This window comes from Poecilia latipinna, unplaced genomic scaffold (genome assembly GCF_001443285.1).
Source record: "Poecilia latipinna isolate Pla-1442-1.1 unplaced genomic scaffold, P_latipinna-1.0 Scaffold4786, whole genome shotgun sequence".
NCBI classification, from domain to species: domain Eukaryota; kingdom Metazoa; phylum Chordata; class Actinopteri; order Cyprinodontiformes; family Poeciliidae; genus Poecilia; species Poecilia latipinna.
In genome coordinates, this window is record NW_015117402.1 from 3,410 (window position 1) to 18,481 (window position 15,072).

At 37.2% G+C, this 15,072-nt stretch overlaps 1 long non-coding RNA gene across 1 annotated transcript; it reads right to left on the reverse strand.

The window, feature by feature from the left end:
• Nucleotides 1-1,349: 1,349 nt before the first annotated feature.
• Nucleotides 1,350-10,972, reverse strand: LOC106943021 (uncharacterized). Its single transcript, XR_001423793.1, has 2 exons — nt 8,013-10,972; nt 1,350-5,429 (listed from the first exon to the last, which is right to left on the reverse strand). It is a non-coding gene; the product is annotated as an uncharacterized LOC106943021 (long non-coding RNA).
• Between the last annotated feature and the right edge of the window lie 4,100 nt (nt 10,973-15,072).

Consider the following 15,072-nt stretch of genomic DNA (forward strand, 5'->3'; position numbering starts at 1 on the left):
GGAATTGCATCTAACTAATAATGTAGCTATGGTAACTGATTTTTTTTTTTTACCATTCACTAGATCTGCTGGTGATATTTTTGTTGCTTATCAGAGTGGGTTAGGTGGTCATGTATTTATTAGTGAGTGGGTTTGTGAGGATGGAGTTTGGGGATTAGACATTTTCACTTTAAGCTGTCCACTGAATCAGCCAAGATGCACGTTCCAGAAATGTTTTGGAATGAACAGCATTCAATTATTAGCCTGAATATGAGATCAACCTATGTCCTCTTTCACTTCTTTGAAGCAAATGTTTCATAATCTGTTGCTTTTATTATATTCAAATGGAAGCTATGCTGTCCTGCGTGAAAAAATATGCTTCGTTGAACCTACTAAATATAGACTTGGTGATGAAAATTTCACTTTTAAATTAACTGTGTACTTTATCACAAATGATTGTTTTTTTCAGTCTTTATTGAACCTTTATAGGAGACTCTTTGCACACACAGAAGTAATTAAAATTAGTGACATCAGTTCTCTTTCACATACTGCACTCCCAGCATATTCCAACCTCTGGAAATGATCTGCAAAAAAATAACTCTTTAAAATAAATGTATCTTTTATTGCAGTAGCATAATCTCACATTTTTCAACTCTATTATAATTCTCCTCAGTGTGTGTGATGGCAAGATGAACTTGGGTCCTCTGCCAGACTTGAATGTCACAGTTTTAGTTATTTAACATTTTAATTATTCAAGAGACCCTCAGTTTGGACAAACTTAGATGACATTCTTGGAATAACCTCCGAATTAACAAGATCATTTGTCTATCTACCTTACTTGAATGTTATGTGCTCTTGCCTTTCCCATATTGATATGTGACTAAGAAAAATGTGCTACTGTGCCACATCACATTTATACCCCAGAAACACAGAACATATTATTGATAACTAATTCAAAATTCCAGGTCAGTCAAGTAAAATATAATGAAAAATAAATAAATCAAGCCCAGCTGTATTTCAGGAGAGCTCAGAGTACCGATTATTTTGGCTGAAGTGACTTTCTGCAGAAAATATAAATATTACTGAGGCTGGATTTTTTTTTTTTTAATGGAGAAATTCTCTCAAATTAAAGATTATATATTTTTTTAATATTTTCAGTAGCATGAATAAAATGCACACTTGTTATTTTAAAATAGCTTTAGGGGTTGCAATAGATGTGGAAAGTGCTGGAATTTAATTTATTTTATATAATTTTTCTTTATCATCAGATTTCGGTTCTCTCACTGCAGTGTTTGTGATTTTTATCTGTGAAAGATAAAGTTTACTTATTTATTTGTAAAACTTTTCATGTTTTCTGTTTATTGTTTTTATTACATTCAAGTAACCGCAGCAGATAATATTATGCAAACCAATGCAGCTAAAAACTGATTTGGTTTCTATATTTGGGTCGTTTTCACAACATGTCAGAAAGTGAGATGTGTCATTCCGTCTACACGTTCAATAACATGCTATTATGTCTGAAACTTGACAGATGTGGGCAGAGACCTTTTCTCTTTGTTGTATCTGGAAGTGTCACAGGACCACACCAACACACTGCATTCCGGATAATTGCCTGAAACCAAAAATAGGCCAGCAGGCTTGTTGCTAAGTCATGACTCAAGAGCAAAAGTCATTATTAGCAAGCGGGAACACAGCACTGGAGTATGGGCATATGCTGAAAAGACAGAACTTCACTGTGAGCAAGACAAATAAAAAAGGGAAAATTCTGTAAAAAAAAAAACAAACAAAAAAAACAAAAACAATTGTACAGATAACTTTTCTCCAGCTGCTCCAAACACGTCCCAACGTCTCACCTTGAATTTGTTGGAGTGACTTCAAGTGAAAAGCATTTGCTATTCAGAGAACTATTCAATAGCCTTGAAGCAATGCTAACCTACACCGAACGCGTCAGTCGGTAACTTTCTTGAATTCTAAATCCGTTCTGGAGCGTGTCTCCTCAGAGACAGCCTGTAAAGTTTTAGAGGAACACGAAGCACATTGCTCATCTACAAACAAAACACCGCTGCTCTTCTCTCAAGCTGTGATACAGCTGGACTCTAATCCAGTCTGCAGGTCACTCAGCCAACCAAACAAGAAGGAACAGCTTGAGCAGCGCGTTTTGGCCTCAGAGGTTTGTAATTAAAAGATGTGTAGAACTTTGAGTCAGCGAAAGAAAGCAGGAGAGGAAGTTTTATCTAATTTTTGGAGCAAGTAAAGCATTAGTAAGAGCACCGCAGGCAGGAGTCGAAAACATTCCTTTTGAGAAGCTGGTAAATTGAAAAAATAAGGAGCCATATGTTTCTTCTTAGGTAATAAAAATAATTAGCCACAGTGTGCAACACTTGTAAACATTAACATAAATGCAGACAGCAAGGCCAAGTGTTTTTTTTATGTTGACAAAAATCTTGTTAGCTCTGATAAGATTGCCATAATGCCAAAACGTTTCCATTGATACTTGAGGAAGGTAAGATCATTTTCAGCATGCCATTTGTAAAATAAATGTAAATACATACAAACAAATGATTTTATTTTAATTTCTATTTCTTTCTCATTGTTTTGTTATGCTTTGAGGAATGTCGGTATGAATTGTCATCAGAAGCAAACTTCTTGGTTCTAGGACATTCTAATAAAATATATATTTTTTCTTCATTTTCTGTTAAATACATCAAGCATTTTAAACACATACACTTGAGCCAAACTAAAATTACATAAGAAGTGGGACACAAAGGGTGGCTTAAGGGGTTAAAAAAAAAAAAACTCCCTCAGAAAAACTAGACTATTAAATGAAAGCATCGTCCCAGTGTTAGAAATTGAATGTCACAAAGATTGATGCACTTCTAATTTGTATTTCTGCTCCACATCAGAAGATTTGGTCAGGATTAGGATCAAGCAAAATTAAATGCAAATCCTGAGTGGGGAGGACTTGTTCAGAAATCCAGAGGAACATATATGAGAGGGATCAAATGACACACGCATGGGTGTTGGGTGTGTGACTTTTTTTTAGTTTTTTTTTTTTTTTTTTTTTTTTTTGCAGAGTTGAAGTCCTTATCCAAGCCAAACAATTTGATCAAAATCATGCTCCACTTATTTCATGGTCTCAAAGTATCCATACTCTTTGGACATTTCAGAATTGAATTGAGATCTATAGGGGTTGAATTAAAAAAAAAAATGCAAGTCACAATTTTTATGTATCTTTTTTTTCCTCAACTTCACAATCATGTTGTGCTTTCTGTTGGTATATTAAACGAAATTACAAATTACCCCATAAGGTTTATGGTTGTAACGTGACAAAATGTGGAAAAGTTTCTGGAGTAAGTTTTGCCAACTGGAATTGTCTAAATGAGAAAAGTGGAAGAACAAAATGTATGAGTACAATTTGGTTAAATATGTAATTCTGTCTAAATAAACACTCTGTCTGCCACTTATGCAGGCTATATACCTGCAGTATCAAAAAGGTAAAAGAAAAAAAAAATTGTAAAACAACTTTGCAATCCTTTGCAAACAGAGACACAGACATAGCTTTAGTCACTGTAGAGGCTATGCAGACAATCCATTGGGACTCCATTAATCAGATCAGCGTGTGAGGGATGTGTTGTGAGAAGGTGACAAACAGTGCTAATTGTTTGACCACACACACCCTAACACACAAGTCCTTCAGACTCCACTGTGAAATAGAGCCTTCGAAACCCGTCCACTCAGCTGCTTTTGCAGGGATTCGTCCACAGGAGTGACAAGAGCTGGAAGCAGCAGAACGACGGCAAGCGGGTAGACGCGCACAAAAAAACACCCACAAACACCCACATGCTGTAATTTTAGTAGTAGCTAACATGCTCAGACAGTGAGCTTTAGAATAAATTTCCACACTTCGATGAAACATGGCAGGGATCACAGCAGAGGTCTTGCTCGGAATAATGGCTGTTGACAGGCTTTCAGTTCAGCGGTAGAGAAGTACACAGTAGGTGGAGGATTTGAGTCGCGCACAACAGACAGTAACATGTCTCTGGAACAATGGGAAGAACTCGGCTGCATTGGTGGATGTCAAAGAGTGAATTCGAACAACACAGATACACTAAATAGAGTACAGGATGCCAAAGTGCACAGCCGTAGAGTGGTCTTTAGGGAATTCAGACTCTCTAATGGTTCTTTTCAGTAACTTTAACTAGTCAGCGTGGGTCAGCTTCACTGCCAATATGAGAATCAGTGCAATGATGTCTGAATGATTGAATGGTCTCATCGCAGACGACACCTTTCCCTTTTATAGAAGGTGCAGTCTGTCCTACTACAAAGTAACTATAGCTAAAAATGATCTAGTTATTCAACTTCCTCTCAGCGACGGTGCCTGGATTAATACAGATTTAAAAGTATGTTTAGCAAAAAAAAAAAAAAAAAGTCAATCATCTCTTTTTGATATAACATTGCTTCTTGGAAATGGATTTCTAAATACCAGCAGCAGTTTTACTCTGGTTGTTTTCAGTTCAGTAGTGGGAAATTTCAACCATTCTTACATTTTGTGGAGTTCATTGATCGAACATTCCAGGAAATCAAGAAATGGTTTCCTCTGCCTGAGAGGAAGAGGAGGACAGAAGAAGGACAAAACTTCAGGGTAAGCTAGTTCGACCTGAAAAGTCTTGCAACATCCCTACATAAAACCACATTTTTGGACTGTGATTTGTGTGCAGTATGATATTTTACATGCACCCCTCTGTCCTTATGTTGATTTTTTTTTTTTGATAATAAACTCCTTCACTCTCTCTTAGTAAAAACTGCAGACTCATGCACTACATTGATTATGCTAAGATGTTTCTGCAGTCAGATTCTTATGGTAGCTCACTGGAGCCTGAGACCACCTGTGGGTTTGCAGGTGCAGCAAAGATGAACAAAGGAAAGAACCTGCAGCTTAATGCCTTCTGATACTTTTAACTTCTCTGACCATCATACTGGATTTCACGCTGGAATCCAGGAGTAAAAATCCATCATTTGCCTAAAGTATCATTAGCTGTTGCATCAGATTACATCTGGTGTTTTCTGCTTTGAATTCGGTATGTTATTTCACATGCATTACTGATAGCAGAACATGACTGCCTGCATTATTAATTATTTAAAGCAAAAGTATCAATGTTTATGAAATGACAAGGACATTTTCAAACTGGAGTAGTTGGAAATTGCAAACTGGAACCTTTTGCTTCCTGACTGACCATAAAGCTGCTGAACGTCAGTGTTGTAGTACTCGAGATCGGTCTCGGTCTCGATACACTCTGGTCTTGGTCTTGTCTTGGTCTCGGGTTAGGTGGCCTTGAACACAACACTGCTGAACGTTAAGGCTTTCATCCGACTCTTCACAATCCTGGCTCTGACTTAACGGGCCCTCTATGGCCTGTTGACCACCGGAGTCACAATTTGTCCTGGAAATCCTATCAGGATAAACACAAGTCAGTCTGGAAGTAAGCTCAAAGCCGCTGTTGCTGCACTCTTTCATTTGTTTTCTACCATACGTGTGTATACTGTTTTTTTTCTGTTCTGTTGCTAGTAATAGATTTTAATCAGATTTTTTTTTTTCCCAAAGCGAATGTGTTTCACATATTACTTCTGAACTACAGTTAAATGTTAAACACAGGAAAGCAAGTTTTATTGCTCTTTAAACACATGGAATCTAGGTTAAGTGTTTCAAAAATAAAAACCTTCTAAAGCTCTCCACAATTTCATCTTCTTTTCTTACAGACTAAAGTAAAGATTAATTTAAGAGGCTGAAAAAGTCATCCCTTAGCCTTCACATATTGCTTCTCTCTACATCGCAATGTCTGGCTGCACCAACCATGACTGTATAACTTGACTCACTTTCTGACTCACTCTGTCCTTGCATATTATTCCACCATCTTTCTGTGTCCCTGAACCCATCTCCAAGAATAATGACAACTCAGATGAAGACTGCCTGGGGGTAAGTCCCTTCTAGCCCATCCCTCTACTAAAACCAGCTTAACTCACTCCTCATGCTGACCTTGAATCAGGTGCGAGTGAGAAACGGACGAAAGGAGAATAATTTGGGGTTGTGGCTGAAAAACAAGACGGTAGCTATAAATGTGTTTCTATCCTCCACATGTGTCCCATTATTGCCCAGGAAACATTTCTGTAATTAGTGCTCCTCTGCAAATGATATATCATAAAAATGGCTCTTGGCTTGCATGAATATAGCACTGAAAGGAGACCTGAGGGTCTCTTCATTTAATTATACAGCTCACTAAATGTCCCTCATCCATCTGAATGACCTTACTGCTCTTCTTTAATAATTTCAGCTGATTTAAGTCCAGTCTGCTGCTTTAACCTCAAATGTGCTGTGCATGGACTGAAGCAACAAACCATGACTGCCCCTTTTGGTGTCCGAAACATCCTTTATTATGTGATAAATACCTTTTCTGGCTTTTCAGTTTTAGTCCCAATCCACTTTCAGGAGCATAAAGAACAGAAATCACATAAAGCTCACCAGAAAAACAACAAAATAATTCATTTTTTAAAAGTTTTAGGATCAAAAATTTCAGAAAAATGTTTAAAATTTCTTGACAAAAAAAATATTGATTTAAACAGTTTCATTGAAATATGTTTAAATTTAAATGTTATTTAGTCAATCCAGAGTAAAGTTTTAACAGTATGTCTGGACTTTGACTGGGACACACTTGATTTTGATCTGAACTTCCATTGTTGCTCTGGCTGTACGTTTAGCATTGTAAATGGTTTGGTCCAGGATGTGTGGGGTCTGCAGAGATGTTAGCTGACCTTTTCCTGACCCCAATGCCAGGTGATTGTTTTTTCATGATGCCTGTTTTCACCAGTGTTCTCTAACAATCCTCTGATACCATTCCAGAAGTGGTAAAAAGAGTGATTGGGGCTAAATACAAATGCATGCCTTTGATTTATATATGAAAACCCTTTGGAAAATATACATCCCTTACTTTCTACTTCACAATTATGAGCCACAATACCCTGACGTTTGTGATTATAATATGACAAAATGTGAAAATGTCCAAGGTGTATGAATAGCTGTACAGTATCCTCTGCAAAAAATCTCCTATATTCACCAAATACTATGGATGTCTGAGCTAATTTTACCATGTTTAACAGGACATTGAAGCAAACAAGAAGTTTAAATTTAGGATACTTTACGAGTCACTCAACTCTTTCCATGTCTGTGTAGATCTAGCACAGTTAAAGCGTATTTGCTCAATTCTAGGACATCTGTGTGGCTCAAAACACTTTAAAAAATCTCCAGTTTCCTTTTTACATTTTACATCAGATTTAAATTGAGTTGAAAAAAATTGTCAGTCATGTTCTGTTATTCCAAATAATTAAAGAAAGGGGCAAAAAAGCTTTCAGTTTTGAAATCATCTCAAAATAACTGCATGTAATCACATTTTGTCAGTCTGATGCTGCACTTCCTGTTCCTCCCCTCTGCTTCACAAAGCTCTACCCTCTGCTGTGCAAATAACACCATTGGTCTGAGGACGACAGGCTATAATCTTGGCACCACCGGGGGCTGCAGTGGGGTCTGAGATATTTCAGTACTTTCAGTATCACGGAGAACTGAGGGTAGTCGCTGTTCTGCTGACTGACAGCATGCTTGTACTTTTGATTCATGAAGACAAAGTTCAGGATTTTTAGTCTCATATTTTTGCCCACAAGCTCAAAGGGAGTGACTTTAAACCTATTTAGGGAAACGGCACAAAAACCAAAGCCTCTTAGTCAAGAATCCATCCATCCATTGTTTAAACCCGCTTATCCGTGCCGGGTTGAGGTAAAACTGGATCTCTAGCAGTGATTAGGACAGAGGTGGGGTACATTCGAAAAGGTTGCCTGAAAAATTGTTGGGAGATTTTGTCTCCCTTAATGTCCTTCTCATTGTCTATGCTAGCTAAACAAACCTGGATCCTTAATCAGCCTTGCTTATCTCTGTTCTAAAAGCCAACATGCCCCAGTTTGCATTCTTTTAGATACTTTAAACTTACTTCAATTTCATGTTTTCTTGTCTTTCCCATTCAAAAGACTGGCAGCTGTCAGATCATTCACAAACCCAGGGAAACCCAATGATGGAATAACTTGAGGTTCATTAAATATTTAAAGGGATGCTTCAGTTACATTACAGCGGTATACTACATTATTTTGTCATGAACATGATTTTCTAAAAGAAATAAACAACAGAAAATACTTTGGATTAGGATTCTTACCAGTCGATTTAATCCATTTAAAATAAACTGCTCTGGAAATGTGTTGGTTATTGTCACAGCAATTGTTTAGCTTCTACATCTTCCAGATCAATGTTATGACTCTAAGTGCTCCCACATGTGCAGTGACTGTGCAACCCTGTACATCTCACACCCTGTGGATAACTTAGTTTCCTTTCTTAATCAAAGAGCAGGACAATCCTGCTAGCGATAGGTCCAAGCTGCAAATGTCACATCGAGGAACTTCAAGGAGACAGATTTCTCCATGTAAATCTAGATTGGTCATCACTAAATAGTAGGATACAAAATATGTGATCTCTAAAACAAAAAAATCCAATTAAAAAATTATAGCCAGTGCTGTTCTCTGATGTCTTACAGACCTCCTCCTGGTTTACAAGCTAAATCTGCTCCTTATGAGAGATTCAGAGAATGAACTACTAGCTGTATCATTTATAGCTGCCATATGGAAACAAAGTGTAAAAATGTTGAAAACTGACTAAACAAATCATGTTTTTGACATTTATAATATATCAATAAACAACAGTTGTATATAAATACCATCTTTCACTCGCACTGCTCAGGCTTAATCAGTGTCTTCCACTAAATGCAACTCTTTACTATTCTTTTGTAAGGCAGCACACTGCTAACTTCAATTCGAGTCACTATGTCAACAAAGCACTTGCTGTTTTCAGGAGAGGATTTTTGCATTTTACGCCCCACAGGTCATTTCAAATCCGGTCACATACCATAAACCGTTTGCTATGGTCTGTGAAAATATGCATGTTGAAAAGATGTCAACTTTTCAAACAAAAGTTTGTAGTGAACAGTAAGAGCACACCCACATCTGTCAGTGCTGGCTTTGTCTTGCGAGTGTGGGTGAAACAAGTACTATGATATGAAAATCTATTTTTTTCTAGCATTGTCAGACTTGTGAGCTGATGTGAAGCTGAAATAATGTGCAGTCCAATGTTTTTTCAAGACTCTTTTGGAAAACTGAAATAAGTTTCCTGAACTGCCCAAATGGCATTTTCATGGCAATTTCAACTAAATAGAGCAAACTATTTTCAATCTTTTAATAAAAGAAGTGAACATATCTGCTCAGCTAGTTGTTTCTAATTGGGGAGAAGGCTGAAAATGAGGCAGGATGATTTTGCAGTTTCACACACTGGTTCTCTTTTTCTCTTTACCTCAAGGACATGCAACCTGATCGCAGTGCCCTCAATATCGTTTGATATTTCATCTAAATGTATGTATGTACCAAAATGAAGGGAAATCTGCATGCACATACCTGTGCAAGAAAAAAATGCAGTGAAACTAGAAGTAGTATACTGAAGGCCAAGACACATGACTATTAAATCCCTAATCAGTGTATGAAAAGATGAACAGTGTGAATAAAAATGAAAAAAATTACAAAATATCTATTAAAATGATCAGTTTTAATATTTTTATTTTAGCTTGTCACAAATCCTCTGTAGTGCTGTTTTGGGCTGGCTTTTCTTTTCTGTGATCTAACATGACAAAACTCCAGATCCCATTTGATAAAGGTAAAGATCCTGTCAAACTATTCCTTATGTTGTCACCTGTTTGTCAAAAAGTGTGTAGAAAAGAGGCTCAAGACATGAAGGAAGGACAACCGTGCCACGGCGGAGGGATATTGGAATGAAAGATGTGGAATCTACAGGATGCTATGTAAGGATGAAGTAAGGTAATTTTCTTTTATTTTCTTTACTTAATGATTATTTGAACATTTCTAAAAGTTTAGTGCCCCCTACTTCTCAAATATTTACGGGAATTAATTAATTTAAGAAAAAAGCTAAAATGATAAATGGCCATTATTCGTGTAGCTCTTTATCAAGTCCAAGGCCTCCAAAGCTCTTCACACAACACACACTGATTGTAGCAAGCTACATTGTAGCCACAGCTGCCCTGGTGCAGTGTGACAGCAGTGAGGCTGCAATACATCGGTGCTACCAGGGCCTCTGACCAACAACAGAAGGCATGACAGGTGAAGTGTCTTGCTCAAAGACACAACAACTGAGGCAAATGGAACAAAGGGTTTCAACCGGCAACCCACTGATTACACTATGCAGATGCTCTGTCTGTACTGATAGTTTCAACTCAATTCTGGGTGCAGAAAAGTCAGAACAGCTCCTTAGTAGCACCGACATGCATTCTAATTAATTCAGTAAATAAATATTTGGCCACTTGGGGACATTCATGGAACTAAGATCGGATCATAAGGAAAAATACACAAAAGGAAATGCTATGTAAAACAGGGGAATGTCAAAAGCAGCACTTTAGAAACGTGACCAGGCTTTCTTTCCGCAAAATGGATGTCATTCCTTCGCATTTAGACACAGGTACAATGTTTCTGTTTGTGCAAACATGTATACAAAATTGAATAAGATGTGAAAAATCAGTTTCTAAAAAGTTACTTAATTCTACACAGTTTGTCAGATTTAAATTGAATTTAAAATGTTGTTTCAAGGCATCATCCAGTCATAGTTAGTTAATTTGCTAAAGCCAAAATTCACATAAAGCCAGAATGTGACTTGGTCAGAATATGCATTTTACATTGTTTATGCATGCAAAAAGCAGAAATAGTTTCCTAACCTGTGCATGCATGCAGCTGCATGCTCCAATCCTGAGGTAAAACAGGATGCATATTTGACTGTGATCAAGAATAGCCGATGCACTATTCATATTACAAAACATTACACCAGCAAAAAGAAAAGTAAGAAACTTTAAAAAAAGATAAATTAGCAAAATGAATGATATGGATAATATATAGATAATAATATATAGGTATGGAAATAGAATCAGAAGATAAAAATGGATGGAGGAAATGTAAAAATAGAAATGTTTTGGGAGTGTTTTCAAAATCTGCTGATTGCTCGGCTGTTACCACTAATGGTCAGCGCTCCAGAGGCGGCATGAGCAACAGTATGAGCTGATCTTCAGTTTCTATGACTACCGTTCTATTACCGACTGACATTTTGCCATTACAGTTTCAGTTTTTGAGTGGGTGGTTTATGTTTTTAAAGTAGTTTTATTTGCACCAACTTTCCCCAGCGTGCTCTAAGCTGATAAATAAAAAAGATGTATATGCAAACAGCGTATAGGGACAAAAATGAATCATGAGGTAAACGGAGAAGTTTATGAATTACTGTTTGTTTTTTTATTGAAGACCACCTGGGCATCTGGGTATTTTGTTCTGTATTTTATTCTAATTACATCTGTCTCCAAAAAGGGTCCATGCTGACATTTGCAACTTTTATGTTTCAGATTAAAAGCTATAAACCGTGGGCTCTGTTGATAAGCCTTGGAAAAAATGATTTGGACCATAAAATTAATAATGAGAATACCCCTGGGCTTTTTCAAAATGAATGCGGTGTAATTCAATTAAAAGTGTAAACTTAGCCCGAGTAACATATTATCTCACTTTAGTATTTATTATCTAATATGCACATATGTGCAGAAAGAAGGAGTATAAAGATAAACCATGCACATTAGTCTTGTGATTTCAGTTAATATTTGTTGGCAGGTTTCAGAGGGTTAAGGGATGTCTTCAAAACAAAGAAGCTCTGGTTTCAGTCGATTTCAATTTCACATCATAATGTAATATAGCTACAAATCGGAATATGCATTTATAATATAATAAGTTTTGTAAAATTGATGCACCCATATTTAGTTATTTTTTGATTATGTAAACTTTTACATGCTGCAAATATTGGAATGTGTAAAAAAAGGTTTTGATGAATTATTATAGTAATAATTCATCAAAACCAGGATGAAATGTTGTCAAGATTTCATCCTGACAACATTTAGTAAGACTAGAACATTTATAGCAAATGGTTATTTTTTTTTTAATTAAAATTGTATTTTTACTCAAATTTAACAAAAGAACAAAGATAACTAAATAAATTACAGCAGATGAGCACAGCAAAGATGCGATGGAAGAGACTCAAAAGGGATGCGGGGAAACAGCCTGTTTTTTCCACGCCCTCTGACCGAATGCTCTCCATCCCCACCTCCCTTTGGAGTGAGCATCAGATTTTCTTCTTCTTTTTTTTTTTTTAACAATCACTCAGTGGGATGAGGTCAGGCGACCAATAGATTCTCTGCACAGACATGCTCGTGTGCTGGTCACTTCTGGGGGTCTGAGCACATCCGTCTGTGCACAAGTGATGAGTGAGCACGTCAGGGTGTAGCTGCGAGGGGGGAAAGCATGGTGCCGAGGGGGTGGAGTGAAAAGATGGGTGGTGGTGGAAGGGAAGAGGAAGAGGAGGAGGAGGAGCGGGTGGCGACTGTTTAACATGATCAGTGAGCAGGCATGTTCCCTTCCCCCCAGTTTCAATCTATCCTCTCCACTCTCCCAACGAGGAGTACCAAGAGTGCGTTTTTAACCCAATTAGGTTAAAATAATTACAAAAATCTGAATATGGTACCCACTAATTGAATATTTCTTAGCACTTTTAAAACCTTCCTTATTCTCCTCCACAACCCATCCTGATGTTTTCTCATCACCCATCTGTCTTGGAAATGTGTTTTTCCTCCTTCTGTTTGTCCTTCAACTTCCCTCTCTCCCTCTTCTCATTTTTTTTCTGTCTTGGTAAACAGACTGGAAGCTGGTAGAACAGCAGCTAGATGCACCACATCTTCAAGTCAGGCTCCAAGGAAAATTCAAGACTGTTTATAACAGAAATATGTATGAATGTGTAAATGTGTAAGAGAGAGAAAGAGAGAGATTTATGTCCCAAGAGGCCTGGGGTGACCTGGGGGTCATCGAGAGAGTCACCATGGGAACACAAACCCCTCCTTGCCTTTTATAGTTCTTTGGTCATCTAATCCATACATGCATACATTGTAGAGCAGTAGAATTTCACCAACATAATAATGAAAAACATGTTATGATTCATCGACCTTTCATTTTACAGAAAAACTTCAAATGATGCATCATCAAATTAAAGATTGTAAAGCCAAAAGCACATCAACATGGTAGTGGTGAGTCATTGCATTTGACAACCACTTTCATTACCACAGATCGAAAGTATTTTTCTAAAGTGATTTGAGCTCTGAGAACTTAAATCATGGTTAATATTTTCTCAGGCAGTGATAACAGACCGAGCGGTCAAGGCTGGCTACCATATGCCTCTAATATAGGTTAAAAATGAATAGAGGTGGATTTCCTGTCGGTTGCCGGTTTTACTTTCAAGTATAACCTTAAACTACCTTAAATAGTTAAAATAGGTGACAATATGGTAACACATAATCAGAGCAAAAAGGAACAATAATTATGCTCCCCTATCGATATACATCTTTAAAATCAACTGTTTGTTCATGCTGATAAATTCAAAGTAAAAATGTTGCGATATTCGTGCTGCACCAGTAATCGGTGACGTCAACGTCAATGTATGAACGTTTCTCGTCAGACCCCCAGCTGGTTGCAGCAGACAGCTGCTCATACCGAGCCAAGTTCTGCTGGAGGTTTCTCCCTCTGAAGGGAGAGTTCTCCTCTCCACTTACGCTACATGCACGCTCAGTGACGGACGGCTGCAAAGTTAAAGCGCAGTGGAATTGACTGTGTCTTGTCACTTCATGCTGGTTCTGGGAGAGATTGCTCCAAAGTCAGTGACTTGAAGCAATCGTCTGGACTTCCTTAGGCAAAAAACTTTTCACCAGTGTAAACTTATTTTGAGCTTAAATTGATGCTATATAAATAAATTCAATTGGATTGAAAATTTAGATGAGGAAGATATGGAGCCTTCCTAAAGCACTGCTTAAAAATATTTTAAAACAATTCTCTCAAAACAGCTGCAGCTCATGTCTGATCATTTTCTTTTGGTCTATCATTTTTTCATGGAAACAGAGTCAGGACAAGGCAAGGGAGGTGTACAAATACAAAAACAGCTGCATCATTGTTATGGTTTCTATCTCTGAAAGTGATCATGAGTCTGAGCAAACTGGGCTTTTCTTTAATCTCTGGATTTCTTTCATTTTTACTAGTTTTTTTTAATATCAGCAAGGACTGTTTGCATGTAGATGTGAGGTGCATATGAAGCACAAATTATTAGTTTTGGAAAATATTGTTAAGGGTACAGATTATATCAATGCCCTCAGTAAAATTAATATTTAAAATACCATATTACAATGATTGTAACATCCTTTTAATGGCTGTCGCATGGATCATAAACTGTCACATAAGGCATAAGAAGAACACATGTGAGGAGTGCCACTGTGCATCACTTCATTTGAAGGCCATCACATACTTCAGTGCATTCTGCTGACGGGTGTTGAAGCTTAACAGCTTACTGAACCGCAGCAGCAGCTTATTTTTGCATAACACTGCATGCTGTCCCTGTTGTTTAAATGTTATTGATAAAAAAAGTGGCCATTTTTACTAAATTAGACTTTTAAAGCATATATGTTTTATAATTTGACTTTTGTAACTTCCTCTAACAGGTAGCCCTATTGCAGCGCAAATGCTCGCCTGTGCATAACTATAAACAGCAATCAAAGGATTTTATTTCAGTGGTTCTGTTTTGCTTTCTGCTGATTTTGCTGGCTTAGAATGTGAAAAGTACTTTGCTTCTGCTTTATTTTTTAAGTGTGAAGTTTAGATTGAGTGGCTATTATCCCACCATCACCACAAGAGGAGACAGAACCAAAGAAAATAATCGTTTCAATTTTAGAAATAGCTTCAAGTGTAAACTGCATCTCAGCCTTTAGAAATGTGCTTGTTGGCTGACATATCATCTGGTCAGTCACTGCCCTACGTATCAAAATGTTTCCAATACACTCCCTCTAAACCTGTGCTGTGATTTCACCAACATTTACAGAACCG